The sequence below is a fragment of the Octodon degus genome, unplaced genomic scaffold (assembly GCF_000260255.1).
Source record: "Octodon degus isolate 3935 unplaced genomic scaffold, OctDeg1.0 scaffold00060, whole genome shotgun sequence".
NCBI lineage: Eukaryota > Metazoa > Chordata > Mammalia > Rodentia > Octodontidae > Octodon > Octodon degus.
In genome coordinates, this window is record NW_004524636.1 from 12,408,133 (window position 1) to 12,423,316 (window position 15,184).

The window sequence follows — 15,184 nt, forward strand, 5'->3', positions numbered from 1 at the left end:
CAGGAATAAATTTAACCAAAATGGTGAAAGACCTATAGATTTATAGTATAAAACATTGGTAGAAATTGAAACGGACACAAATAAATAAAAAGGTATCTTATGTTCACAGAGTGCAACGATTAACATTTTAAAATGTCCATACTACCCAAACAATATAAAGATTCAATGCAATTTCTATCAAAATCTCAATGATATTTTTCACTGAAACAAACAAAAATCCTAAGAAAGATGGAGGCATGCTCACCCACACTTCTCAAGCTCTCCTGTTGTCTGAGATTCCTGCAGAGGAAAGCGACCAGCTGCTGATCCAATCCCTTGGTGCCTGGCAGGAAGTAGGGTGGTCATGCATTATTGTAGACTTCAAAGGAAAAAAAAATAATCCTAGACTATGGGATCCACCTTGGCCTGGAAGGAATGGATACTCTTCCTTACATCAATTTGATTGACCCAGCTGAGATTGATCTCCTGTTAGTCATTTCCACCTGGATCACTGTGGGCTTTGCCCTGGTTCCTGCAGCAGACAAGCTTCAAAGGAAGGCCATTCATGACTCATGTCACCAAAGCCATTTATGGATGGCTTCTCTCAGATTATGTCAAAGTTAGCAACATCTCAGCAGATGACATAATCTACACCGAGACCAACTTGGAGGAATGCATGGACAAAATTCATATGATCAAGTTTCATGAAGTGAAGGAGGTGGTGGGGATCAAGTTCTGGTGTGCCATGCTGGTCATGTGCTGGGGGCTGCCATATTCGTGACGGAGATCTCTGGTGTGAAGCTTTTGTACACAGGTGATTTCTCAAGACAGGAAGACCGGCATCTGACGGCAGCTGAAATCTCTAACATCAAGTCTGATATTCTCATCATTGAATCGACCTATGAGACCCACATGAGAAATGCAAGGAGCATAGGTGAGGTTCTGTAGCACCATCACAATATCGTCAACAGGGGCAGTCAGGGCCTTACCCCTGTCTTTGTGCTCAGAACAGCTCAAGAGCTTTTTTTGATTCTAGCTGAGTACTGGCAGAACCACCCAGAGCTGCACGACATCCCCATCTACTATGCATCATCCTTGGCCAAGAAGTGCACAGCAGTGTACAAGTCCTAAGTCAGTGCCATGAATGACAAGATCCATAAGCGATCAACATTAACAACCCCTTCACGTTCAAACACATCAGCAACTTCAAGAGCATGGACCCCTTCAATAACATCAGCCCCAGTGTGGTGATGGCCTGGCCAGGCATGATGCAGAGCAGCCTTTCCCATGAGCTCTTTGAGAGCTGGTGTCCCAACAAGTGGAAGGGCATCATCATAGCAGGCTACTGTGTGGAGAGGATGCTGGCCAACCATATCATGTCTGAGCCTGAGGAAATCGCCACCATGTCTGGACAGAAGTTGCCAATGAAAATGTCTGTTGACTACATTTCTTTCTCTGCTCACACAGATTACCAGCAAACAAGCAACTTTATCCAAGTTCTGAAGCCACCCCTACATGATTTTAGTCCATGAGGAATAGAATGAAATAGCCATTCGGAACGCAGCACTGATCCGAGAATACAAAGACAAGGATGAGATCCACCTAGAGGCGTACAACCCTTGGAACACAGAGCCATGACCTTAGACTTCAAGGGAGAGAAAATGGCCAAGGTCATCTGTTTTTTAGGAGACAAAATGCCAGAACAAGACCAGTGGGTCTCAGGAATTCTTGTTAAAAGAAACTTTAACTATCACATACTTTTTCCTAGTGACTTGTCCAATTACATCAACCTGGCCATGAGCACCATAAAGAAAACACAAGCCATCCCCTACACCAGGCCCTTCGGCCTGCTGTATTACCAGCTGCAGAAACTGACTGGTGATGTAGAAGAATTAGAAATTCAAGGAAAACTTGCTTTGAACATGTTAAAATATATTACCATAATACAGGACCCGGACATAGTAATACCAGAGGGGCTGGCAAACCTGTCCAATGACATGTTCTTGGACACCATGATTACCATGATCCTCAAGGTGCAGCACAACTTGAAAATATGCAAAAGCACAGCTCCAGAGATAGCCAAGAAGCTGGAGACACATGTGTACAGCAAGTACCTGGAGACCACACTGCAGGACATATTTGGAGAGGATTGCATGAGCACAAAAGACAGCTCTGTCCTCAGCATCACTGTGGATGGAAAGATACCCAGCATTAATTCAGAGATGCTGAGTGTGGAGTGCAAGGAGGGCAGCCAGGATGATGAGTCACTCTGGGAGATGGTGGAGCTGGAGGCACAGCAGCCATATGACATGCTTATGCCAGTACACTGAGCCTGGGCACAGAGCCGGGCCTTGCCCCAGAGCCATCACTGAGGAACTGTCACCCACTGTCTTCCATGGTGCTGCCACCATGGAAGTCTTTTGCTATCAGCTGATGCCAGGCCTAGTAGCCACACCTGCAATCCCAGCTCTTGGGGACCCTGAAGCAGGAGGACTTCAAGTTCCAACCCAGCCTCCCAACTTAGCATGACCCTGTCTCAAAATAAAAATTGGAAATGGCTGGAGATATAGCTCAGTGCAAAGGCCCTGGGTTCTGTCCTCAGTACCTACAAAAGGATTTGCTCATAGCAAAAAAAAAAAAAAAAAAAAAAAAAAAAAAAAAAAAAAAAAAAAAACCTAAAAAACTAAAATTCACATGGGAACACACAGAGAGAGAGAGAGAGAGAGAGAGAGAGAGAGAGAGAGAGAGAGAGAGAATCTAAGTAAAACAATCTTAAAGAAAAAGAACAAAGCTGAAAGTATAACCACCTGACTTCAAAATACACTCCAATTTGGTATTCAAAACATCACAATACTGACATAAAATCTTTAACAGAAAGCAATGGGGCAGAATACAGAGCCCAGGCCCAGAAACAAAGCCATCATTCCTCTCTTTCATGTGTAGTCTGCAATAAGCAGAACACTGGACTCAGATCCAGCACTTACTAAACATTTACTCATGCAGCCTGCTGGGTCTCAGCTCTGCTAAATCACACTTCCTACTCACCCTTTGTACTCCTGCCTGTGGATTAGAGGAAGAGAAGCCAAGAAAACTCAGTAAGATGCCAACTCCAAGGCCACTGGCTAGCTCCCAGGTAGAGCTGCAACAAACATGTACCACCACCTACTTTATGTAATAAACACTGGGTTAGAAAATCATCATAATCATTTTTTCAAGAACTCTTTACAGAGGAAAATGCTGAGGCTAAGGGAATTAACAGATTTGATCATGATCATACAGGTGGATCCATATTTAAACTGGGTTGTGATTGACTCTAAATTCATATTTATTCTTTGGCAGTTTGTGCTTCAAAAATGGACAGGATATAAGATTTTTTCCTGCTCTTTCTGCTCCACCTCCCCTACAACAAATGCATATTGGGACGTGATACAGAGGAATGAAATCTGAGTTACATCCATGGACAATCCAAATTCAGCCAAGGGCCCAATGAAACCAAATGCACTTCCCCAACCCCTACCAGTCCTTCCTTTGACCCATCCATATTAGTTAGGGTTCACTACAGGAATAGAATTAATATGAAAAATATAACTATACAAGGAATTCACTAAGTAGGCTTACAAGATAGAAGAGGGGTCATTTCAATAGCTGTCTTTAGAATCTGAAGTAGAAGAATCCAAAATGGTCATCTGTATGCTGAAGAGCAAAGGACCCAGTAATAGTCAAGGTGGAATGCTTGGAAAATGACCGCAGAGTCACTGCTGTGAGTCTTTGTGGGAAGCTACATTCTTTACTAGCAGGCTGAAGAACCTGTGCTAGAAGCCTGAAGGAACAGGAGATTGGTGTTTGAAGGCAAGGAGAAAGAGGAGCTCCTTTGAAGAAAAGGACAGACTTCCTTCTTCTTTCCCTTTTTATTCCACCCTCGACACAAGCCTATTGGTTGGTGTTACCCACATCTTGGGTACACCTTTCCTCCTCACTTTGCAGCCTACATGTCAATCATCCACAGACACATCTAGGGCTGTGATGCGATAGAAGGGGAGTCATTCTATGAACAAGAACCAGCCACTTGCTGGATGGGTCTTACTCAAGTCAAGTTGACACATCACAATCAATAGTCACACCATCTTACCACTATCGCTGAAGATACCACATCAAGTTCCACCCGCAGATTTCTTTCATAACACATTGCCCTGAGAATACTAATTACAGATGATGTAAAAAGCTAAATAAACTAAAACCCAACAGTTCTTGGATGTATCAGAAAGATGAGATTATACTGTGAGCTGCTCCTCAAATTGGAGAGCTAAATAGGCTAGTATGAAGAATCACAACTTGCTGGAGCAGAAGGTCACAAACATAAACTTCCTCAGGAACCTGTATCAAGGCAGGGACCCCAGACTATCACTGACAAATTGCTAGAGTTTCAGTGTGGAGAAGGCTGAGAGATACAAACTCCAGAGGATGATTATTTTGTGAGCTTTATCTCTAAGTGTTTGATCTTCTCATTACAGAAATCCTGAGGGTAGTGGGGGGATTTCACCTCATCTTTTCAGGAGAGGAAGAAGAATCAGTTTCAAATATACCACTTTATTCTGTTCTTTTTCACAAGATCTGCCTTGATAGCTGGAAAATCCCCAAAATGTGGTGATTAAATAACACATTTATAAATAAAACATGGATCACAGAAGAAACCTTAAAAGACAATTAAAAATACTTTGAAAGAGCTGGGTGTGGTGGTGCATGCCTGTAATGAGCATTCAGGAGGCTGAGGAGGAAGATGGCTATGAGTTTGAGGCCAGCCTAGGTAACATAGTGAGTTCAAGATCAGCCCCTACTACTTAGTGAGATCCTGTCACCACAAAAATACGTTGAAGTAAAGAAATGTGAAATACAACTTATCAAACTTTGTGGAACGCAAAAAAGTAATCGCTTTGAGGGAAATGTATACCACCAAGTGCATATATTAGAAAAGAAGAAAGATACAAAATAAATCATCTGACCTTTAACTTTAGGAGACTAAAAGAAGAGAAAATCAAATCCAAGGTAAGTAGAAGAAAAGGGATTAAAAATTATAGTTGAAGTTAATCAAATTGAAAACAGGAAATAGAGAAAATCAGCAAATTAATAATGTTAAATCATTTAAAAGATTAATAGATTCTCAAGCTTCTAAATAGGCTAATGATGAAAAAAGTGAGGGGACCCAAAATTTTAATATCAGAAAGGAGAGACATTGTTACAGATCCTAGAAACAATAAGAGAGTAATAAAGTAATACCAAGGACAATTCTATGCCTACAAACTTAATAACCTAAATGCAATGAACCAGTCCTTTCAACGGTACCATACACCAACTGGCCCCCCAGGGAAGATCAATACACTCTGTACAGGCCTAAATCTATTAGAATAAGTGAATCACAATTAATGACCATTCAAAAAGGAAGCATTAGGCTCAGATGAGTTCACTGATGAAGTCTACCCAGTGTTTGAAGAAGAAATGATACCAATTCTTTAAAATATTTTTTAGATGAGACAGGTAGAAAGGATACACGTAACTTTTTCTGTGATTCCAGAATTTTCCTAATACCTAAACCAAAGACATTATAAGATAAGTACAGACCAAAAGCACGATAGTAAAAGAAAGGAAATTATAGCAGCTTTTGATGTTTCTTAATCCCCATTATAGGATTGAAACTTTGTACCTGAACAACTCATTTATCATTTAGCACTTGGTGCTTTCTGATGCCTTAAAATAGTAAAATTAATTTTTGTTTGATGAAAGATGAGAAAGAAAAAGCCAGTTTTTTGTTGTTTTTTTTTTTTTTTTCAATACAGGGGATTGAACTCAGGACCTTGTGCTTGCCAGGCAAGAACTTATTTTACTGAGCTATCTCCCAGGGCCCAGAAATTTGAGTTGGTTTTTTCAATTTTTTTTGGCTGAAAAAAAGTCAGTTCTACAACAAATTAGATCTGCCTCTCAGGAAAAAATACAAATTTGATCTTTTTGTTTCTGGCTTTCAGTTTGGGGAGATTACTCTAGTTTTTATATAATTTTGTTTCTTTTGATAAATTCCAAAATAAAAACTTTTACAACAATGAAAAAAAAAATGCAGACCAATACCTGTTATGAACATAGTTGCAAAGATCCTTGACAGAATATTAGTAAATTGAATCTAGTAACATATAAAAATAATTGTATACCTTGTCCAAGTGTGGATTTATTCCAGATATTCAAGGCTATTTGAAAAACAAATAATGCAATAATTACATCAACAAAAGCCAGGGAGATAGCTCAGTAGAATAAGCGCCTGCCTGGCAAGTGCAGGGTCCTGAGTTCAATCCCTGGTACCACAAAAATAATAATAATAATAATAATTACATCAACAAGCTAAAGAAGACAGACCACACAGTCAACTAAAAGATACAATGAAAGCTTCTAACAAAACTCAACATGCATTCATGATTTGAAAAAAAAAACAAAAAACTCTTAATAAGCTAGGATATAGTATCTTTCCTAACCTTGGTAAAACCTATAGCTAATGTCTTACTTAAGGATGAAATACAAAGCTTTTTTGAGAAATAAAGTACAAAATAGGTGTGTCCTCACTCACCACTCTTTCAACAACATACTAGATGTCCTAGTTACTGCATTAAGGCAAGAAAAGGAAATAAAACATGTACAGATTGACAAGGAATAAAATAAATTGCTTTTGTTCACAGTTAACACATTGCCTGTGCAGAACACCTGAAACAACTGATGTGATTTTAGCAAGGTTGTAAGATGCCAGATTGGTACACAAAAAAATTGATATATACCAGTAATGAAAAAGTAGGATTTTAAATGAAAAACAGAATACGATTTATACTAACACTCTTCCAGAAAATGAAATACTTAGGTAGAAATCTAATAAAATATGTACAAGATCTAGGGCTGGGGAGATAGCTCAGTAGAATAAGTGCTTCCCAGGCAAGCACATGGGCCTGAGTTCAATCCCCAGTTCTGCCAAAAAAAAAAAAAAAGGAAAAAAAATATGTACAAGATCCATATGAGGAAAAGTATAAAAGCCTGATGTAAGAATTTTTTTTTTAAAAAGTAGATATTCCATGTCTCATGGTTTACAGTCTTTGCAAGTGAACAATATAATACAGGATACATTTTATAATATTTTATAAGGAAGCATCCAATGAATCATATACAGCAAGTACAGGAAATCTGTCCACACTGAAAGACCAAACAGGGCTGGCCAAATAGCTCAATGGATTAAAGTCCCTGCTTAGGCAGACGCAGGACCTGGGAGTTCAATCCCTGGGCCTGCCGTGCCGGCCCTGCCCCTGGGGTGTGCTGAGATGGCAAATGAGACTAGGAATGGTGGTGCGCACCAGTAATCCCAGCACTTGGGAGGCTGTTAACAGGAGGATCACTATGAGTCCGATCTATGCAGTGAGACCCTGTAGGCCTTGCAGACCCTGTTCTAAAATACAAAACAAAACAAAACAAAAAACAAAGAATCCAGCTGCGGGCCTGGATCCTAATATCCTGCATGAGTCCAGCTGAAAAACTGGAACTCATAACAATGCCTCCCACAAGTCCAGCTGGAGGCCTACAGCCCACAACAAACTCTCATGCAGGCCCACTTCACAGATCTGTGCTGGAAAGGCCCAAAGGTTAGTGGTGCGACTTAGAAAGTCTATGCCAGTGGGATGAAGGATCTGTGTCAGCAGCTTGAAGGATCTAAATTAGAGCCAGAAAGCAATGCTAAAGGTAAGCCCCAGAGCTCCCCCAAATGTACCACAGCCACCCTCAGCAACAGTGAGATCCCGAGCTCCTCCAGAGGTAAGGAAGGAAGGTTAAGCTCCCATCAGGAAAGCCAACACAGCAAGTTCCTCCACAAGGCTGAGCAGTACACCATCTTCCCCTCCAGAGCCAGGAAGTGATAATAAAGATGAGGATCAGAGCCCCCCGAAAATGAACCATAGCCTTTCTCAGCAACAACAAAGGTCCTGAGCTCCTCCAGTGACTAGAACATCCAAGTAGATCAAGAAAGCCAGTATTACAAGGTCGCTCAGCCTAGGAGAACAGCCTAGGAGAATCAACAACTTCCAACAGCTTCTCCAAACAGCATCTCTAACAGCATCGCAACAGCTTCTCCCATTCTGCCTCTTCTGCTGCTGGCAACAATCCTCAGGTGGGCCTCCCACCCCCAGCACCATGCTAGTTCAATTCATCTAGGTGTAAGAAATGGACCACAAGTTGGCAATCCACTACACCACGCTAGGCAGGCTTACCTTCATCAAGATGTCAGTTATTCCCAACTTGATTTACAGACTCGACATAATCATAATCAAAAGTGCCACAAGTTGTTTTGTGTATGTTGGCATAATGATTCTAAGGTTTATGTGGGAAGGCAGAAGAACCACAATCACCAACACAATATCAACAGAGAAGGACAAAATGGAGAACTGACACTACCCAACTTGAAGGCTTCCTGTGAAGCTAACACATCAATGCAGTACAGTATTTGTGAAAGATTAGACAAATGGATTAATAGAACAGAAGACACAACTTAGCAATAGGTCCACAAAAGGCTAATTAAGTGATTTTTTTACAACTATAATACAATGGAGAAAAACTTAGTCTTTCTAACTGAAAGCTGAAACAACTGAGCATTCACAGGCAAAAGAAAAAGAATATAGATAAAGACCTTACATATTCTACACAAAAAAAAAATAACTCAAAATGGATCACTGTAAAACACAAAGCTGTAATTTCTAGAAGCCACCACTGGAGAAAATCTACATGGCCTTGAGTTTGGCGATAATTTTTTAGATGCAACAAAGGCATAATCCATGAAAGAAAGAATAGCTGGAGTTCATTAGAATTAAAAACTTATGTCTGCTCCAAAGGAGTTGAAAACTTATGTCCACACAAAAACACGCACACACATGTTTATAGTAGCTGTATTCAATAATGCCCAAAGTTGGAAGCTAACAAGATGTCTTTCAGTAAGTAGATGGATAAACTATGGTCCATCTAATGAAATATTACTCAGCACTGCTGTGGTTTGAATGTGTCTCCTCAATTCATATGTTGGAAACTTAACTTTGAAGGTCACATATTCACAGCATTTGGAGGTGAACTCTCTTAGAGGAGCGCTTCCTCTAAGAGATTCATCCTTGATGAAAGAAATCTTTCACTCATAAATGAATGTGAATGGATTGATGAATGAAAGGGTCCTCACAGGAGTGATCTAGTCAAGAAAGCAAGCTCTCTCTAGCAAATTTGCTCCCTCTCAGCCTATGATGCCCTCTCCCACATTTTGACGCAGCAAAAAGGCCAATCACCAAATGCTGAACAGATGCCTTCAATATTCTTTGGACATCCCAGCCTCAAGAACTATGAGCTACATAAACCTCTATTCTTTATAAATTACCTGGTCCCAGGTATTTTATTACAGCACCAGAAAATGAACTAAGATAAGCACTAAAAAGAAATGAGTTGTCAAACCATCAAAAGACACAGAGGAAACATCAATGTCTACTACCACATGAAAGAAGCTAATCTGAAAAGCCTACACACTTACGTCTGGAAAAGACAAAAATATGGAAACAGTAAAAAGATCAATGGTTGCCAGGGGGAAGAAGGATGAATAAGTAAAGCCCTGAAGATTTCTAGGATAATGAAACTACTCTCTGTGGTGCTACAGTTGTGCCTCTGTCTAAATCCAGAGAAGGTGTGGCATGAAGAGAGAGCCCTGTGAAAACTGTGAGCTCTGAGTGATGATGCGGCTGTGGTTCCTTGATTTCAGTAAACGTCCCATGCTGCCGGGCATGCCTGTGTGCATATGAGCAAGGCATCTGTGGGGAACTCCTGTACCTTTTATGCAATTATGTTGTGAAACTATAAGATCTTTCTAAAAAAAAAAAAAAAAGTGAACATTAGGAGAAAATCCCTAACTGCAGAAGAGCAGACAACTAAACTATGAGCATAAATTAGAGACAGTGTCTGATGTTTTCTATCTGGTGCCCTACCTGGGTCTGCTCCACATGAGAAACTGGAGGCTGCAGGAGACAGAGCTCCACACACAGGGACTGAGGGCTGGTCACACAGAGGCCCAGGGGCAAGGGAGGATCCTGACTCAGTCCTGACAGAGAGGACTCACCAGAGGGCGAAAGAAGAATGCCAGTTACACTGCAGATCACAGAAAGGAGAGAATAAAGAGGAAAAAAGCCAAAACAGTGACCTGAAAAAAATATATCCCACATTCTCTCACATTTATTTGTGAGGGGAAAAAGGATTATGGTTCAGAGTTCCAAATTTGCTGTGATGCATAAAGATATGGACGGGGTTATATTGGGCCACAGGGAGATTTTATCTACTTCAGGATCAGCACAAATTAACTTCCTTCTACACACACACACACACACACACACACACACACACACACGAACACCTAAGTGAGCTACTTGCCAGCATGGGGCCTGGCCTGTGGCTGTCCCTGGAGTCTGACTGCTTGCCACAGGCTGTGTGAATAGCTGCGGTTCTTTGGAGACTCTCCGGACTTGTCTAGGGAGCAGGACGTGTCCAGGGCCTGTGGTACCACATGGGTGCCAGAAAGCACAGACAGCTGTGCAGAGCTGAGGGCTGAGGACAGTCAGCACCCAGCAAGCATCCAGATGGCAGACAGTGTCGTGGAGAAAGGGACCCCAGTGCTCCTACTGTCGGAAGTGACCACTAACAATGGTCTGCCAGCAAGGGCCTCACACTTGCACTCTTCCAGGGTGCAGGCGGAGGGCACAGGGCAGCTGTTCCCAAATCTGAGCCACAATCCATGGAGGGGGGTGAGTCTGAGATGGGCAAAGGTAGCCCCACCTCCCCAGGGGCACTCAGACGTCCTCTGCAGAGCTGCGGTTGCCAGCGCTGTGCCTGAGCAGTGCCCTGTCCCAAGTACAAACCATAACAGCAGAGGCCAAGCCTGGAAATGAGAGGACTGAGCTCTGGTTTATTTAAAGAGAAAGGAAATTCATAAAATTAATAAAGCCGGCCAACTTGCAGCCTCTACCTGGGCACAGAGAGTTTGCTCCCCAGCTGGATGCCCAGCACCCAACCCAGAGCTTGGCTTGTCCCAGCAGCTCGAGGGCAATTGTGTAGCTGAGAGAGGGAATTCCACCTTCCGTTGCCCCACATGTGCACGGGATAGCTTTCATGTACTTGCAAACACTGTTTTACAATACTGACCTCATATCTTTTCCTTCTGTGTGTATTTTCTTAATGAATTTCTAAGTCAGTGTGGAGGGAAGTCAAGGCAGGAGAATCACACTCTAACTGGCCACAAAGGACCTCCATGTTCTCTGTGCTTTAGTGCTCCAGCAGGAGAGGGTTGGTAAGCTGTTAGGTGAGTTGTCCAAGAGTTAACACCTTACCACTTAAGTTCAGCAACCTGTGGGTACGCGTCCCTTGGAGCAGGATTGGGCCAGTGTGCTAAATTAAATGAAACGCTTAAGGCACAAGTATTTTTGGCAAACTTATTTCTTTTTTCCACATAGAGATGTTCTTCCTGAGCAGAGCTGAACACTGGTGACCTCAATGGGATGGTTTTTGACTTGGAAACTCTGGGTTTCAGCAATTTTTGGAACTGTCCCACTCCCGAGAATCCATCAGTCCACAGCCGCGAAAGGCAGCTGGCTGCTGGGTAAAGAAGTACAGGCTGGTCCAAAAGAGACCCTCCCCTGCCACCCCCCTTTGCCTGGCTGATGAGCCCAGGGCAGGCATGGCCTGAGGCTCCTGCTCCAAACCCCTCCACCTGCCAACCCACTTGCTTCACAGCATCCCGACAGCTGACCATGTTGCAAACAGATCAATTCCCTTTGATGCCCACAACCAGACGAGGTCCATATGAGGCTCTCAGACAAAGCTTGTGCTTTGTTTCTAAACAACTAAAGAAGAATTCAAAGAAGAAGCTGTGCCCCAATTTCTCAGGCTTCTCTGCCCTGCTGAAACAGAAAGGAAGACAAACCCTCAAGACCTAAGCAGGGACCCAGTGGGCCAAGAGAAGCAGTCTGGGCCAAGGAGACGGGGACACAGGTTAAGGACTGGCTGCACAGTTTAGATTACTTCCTAAGGGATGGGGGTGGGGAGATGTACGTGATCTTTATCTAATCAGACAGTCTACCCAGGAAGTCCCTGAGATCAAAAGAAGGGGATTTTTTTATTTAGCACTGTGTCAACTTAAAAACAGTCCTGGCAAAGCCACAGATCTGGACAAGCTCACACCTCTCCCCACCCCCAACCCCTGACCTGTCTCTCAGCATCTGAACCGTCTTAACATTCCATCTGGAACAAAACACTGGGATGAAAAGAGTCCCCAGGGTTCCGGTAGGAAGAGACAACATTGGACACAGCAAGGCAGGAAGCGTCATGGTGCTGCCTGGCTTCTCTCTGCTCTTGGGAAGACATTATCATTTGTGTTTCACTGTGTGGCTTTCCCCAACTACCTGCCTTTCCCCTGAAAGCAATGGAGCCCCCAGAGGGAAGGCGCACAGCCACTGTCACAGGCATTTCCTTCACCTGCTGGGTGTCAGGGCAGAACAATTTGGAGAAAGAGAAGGACATCAGGAAGGCAGGGGGCATCAGCTCAGAGCAGACAAGGGACAGGACACAGAGCCACAATCCCCCAGTGGTCCTCGCTCCATAGGAGATGGTGGGGAGGATGGGCATGGGGTAATCATGGAACAGGAGAGACACATTAAAGAAAAGTACAGAAGGAAAGAGACTGGCTGAGGAGACTGGGGCCTGTCCAAAAGAAGGGAGGTCCCTTCCCAGAAATAACAGTGGCTAATGGAGAACAAGTCAGGAAAGGGCTGCAGGACATGAGAAGCTTTAAAGTGCTGGACAGAATCCAAAGGTGCAGTGGCCTAGGATTTAAATCCACACCCTTACATTTCATGGAAAACTAGTGGGTCTTAATCATGTTTGGATGTGAGTCTTCTGGAAAAAAAAAATGAATTAGGTTTCGATTTGCTTTAATTATGCTTTAATCCTGATCTTCTGTTTCAAATATGAGAGAAGTTTGCACTAGCATGGATAGGAAGGGCTGGAAGAACGAGGGCATGGAGAGGCCTAGGAAAGCCTACATTCTCTTCAGCCTCCCAGGCACAGTCTCTTCTTGTTGCTGTTTGTAGGTGCTTTGTCCCCACAGGTTTATGTGCCAGAGGGCAGCTTATTCTCCAGCATGGTGGGCTTGAGGTGGCCTACAGCTGAAAAAAAATACTACAAGGACTCCCATGATCACATCTTTAATATCATTAAGTCAGACAATACTCTAATTATCTTCGGTTCCTTCCCACTTGATAGTCACCTGTGTTTATGGCTGCTCCCAAGAAAGACTTTATAATGTTTCTTTATTTTATAGAGGGCATTCTAGGCAGTCAGGGAGCTCCTGGATACGAGGCACAGAGAACCACTCAATGTAACTGACCACCAGGGGGCGCCCACAGGACAGACCGACAGATGGGGGCAGCCGGGAGACATCCCTTTCATGGGAAACACCTGTGATACCCCAACTGAGACTAGTACCTTCTGTTCTTAAGCAAGAGGTCAGAGGTCTCAGGGCCCTCCTGAAAACCAAGGTGGCACGTCTGTACTAGGCAAGAAAATCTACAACATGTGCTGACCTGGTGTCCAAGATGTATTTGTCCAGAGCTCTGGCTTGCTTGCTCCACTATGTGTCTTCATAAATAAAGTGGGGAAGAAATCTGTCACTTTGATTTCCAGACAAGGCAGAGGAGGGTTTATACTTAAATGTCATGGGAAGGCCCAAGATTTTTGTTTCAGGAAAGGTAATAAGGTAATAACAATACTCACTCCTCCCCAAACTGTTTCCTGGAGCAGTTACATGGCTATCTCCAGAATTTTGAAACCTGGGTTTGGACAGAGAGAAAGTCAGGCCCAGAATGATCAGATCTCCAACGAACTTCACAGTCAAAACTGCGATAAGTGGATCATACACACCTATTCATAGTTCCCATACGGATGAACTAGCTTCACCAATTTGGACCTGATTTTTTGTGTACATGCTATTCACTACTCTTAGAGATGGTTATTAATCTAACCTTTTAAAAAATGAGAATGTTTACCATTCTAAAAGAAAACCTTGTTCTGTAACCTCAAAGAGGCTTCTGAGATGTTTTATCAACACTTCCCTACACCACAAATTAAAAAGAGTTAAGCCTGCAGAAAGGTACTCCTACCTTATTACAGCTTTACAACTGTATGTTCTACCCTCAAGACTCCTGGAAACCACATATCTATTTTTCATCACTATGGTTTTATCTTTTCAAAATGTCTGGCAGGGAACTATAAATGCACTAAAATCCACCACAAAACGGGTTAATTTTTGAGAATGGCTCTTTCATTTGACATAACACCTTTGAGATCAGCCTAACTTGTGTCAGTAGTTCATTCTTTTCTACTGCTGAATAGTAGCCCAATGCATGCACGCACCAGGGCTCTTACCATTCATTTGTAAGTTTTTGGGCAACTTTAAAGGAGCTGCTATAAACACACACAGGTTTTGGGTACAAATAAGATTTGAGTTCTCCAGGGAAATACAGTACCTAGAAGAGAATAGCTAAATCACAATCATATGGTAAGCGTTTGCTTGACTTTTTAAGAAGCTACCAAATTGTTTTTCGGAGTTGTATCATTTCATCTTCTTACTAGCAATGCATTAATGTCCCATTTTCCACAAATCTCACCAACACTTGGCCATGTCAATATTTTGTAGTTTCATCATTCTAACAGGTATATAGTGTTATCCTGTCATATTGTTAGATTAGATTTCCTTAGTGGACAGGAACATTGAGGGTGTGTTTCCATGTGTTTACTTGCCTCCCTTGTATTCTCTTTAATGAGATGTCATTCAAATCTTTTGTCCATTTCACAAATTAGATTGTTTGTTGCCTGACTATAGAGTTTTAAAAATTCTTTATGCACACTGGATAGTGACTGTCAGATATATGCTTTTCAAATATTTTCCTTCAGATTATAGCTTTTCTTTCCATTTTCTTGAGTCTTTCTTACAATAAAATGTAGCCATTTTAATGAATTCAAATTTATCAATTATTTTTTATTTCTTGTGCTTTTGGCTTCATGTCTAAGACCTCTTTATCAAACTCTAGGGCAGTAAGTTTTTTTGTTTTCCTTTAATTTT

General features: G+C 42.3%; 1 pseudogene; it reads left to right on the forward strand.

Moving 5' to 3' along the window:
* Positions 1 to 551: 551 nt before the first annotated feature.
* On the forward strand, positions 552 to 2,309 carry LOC101588232 (annotated as a pseudogene).
* Positions 2,310 to 15,184: the final 12,875 nt, after the last annotated feature.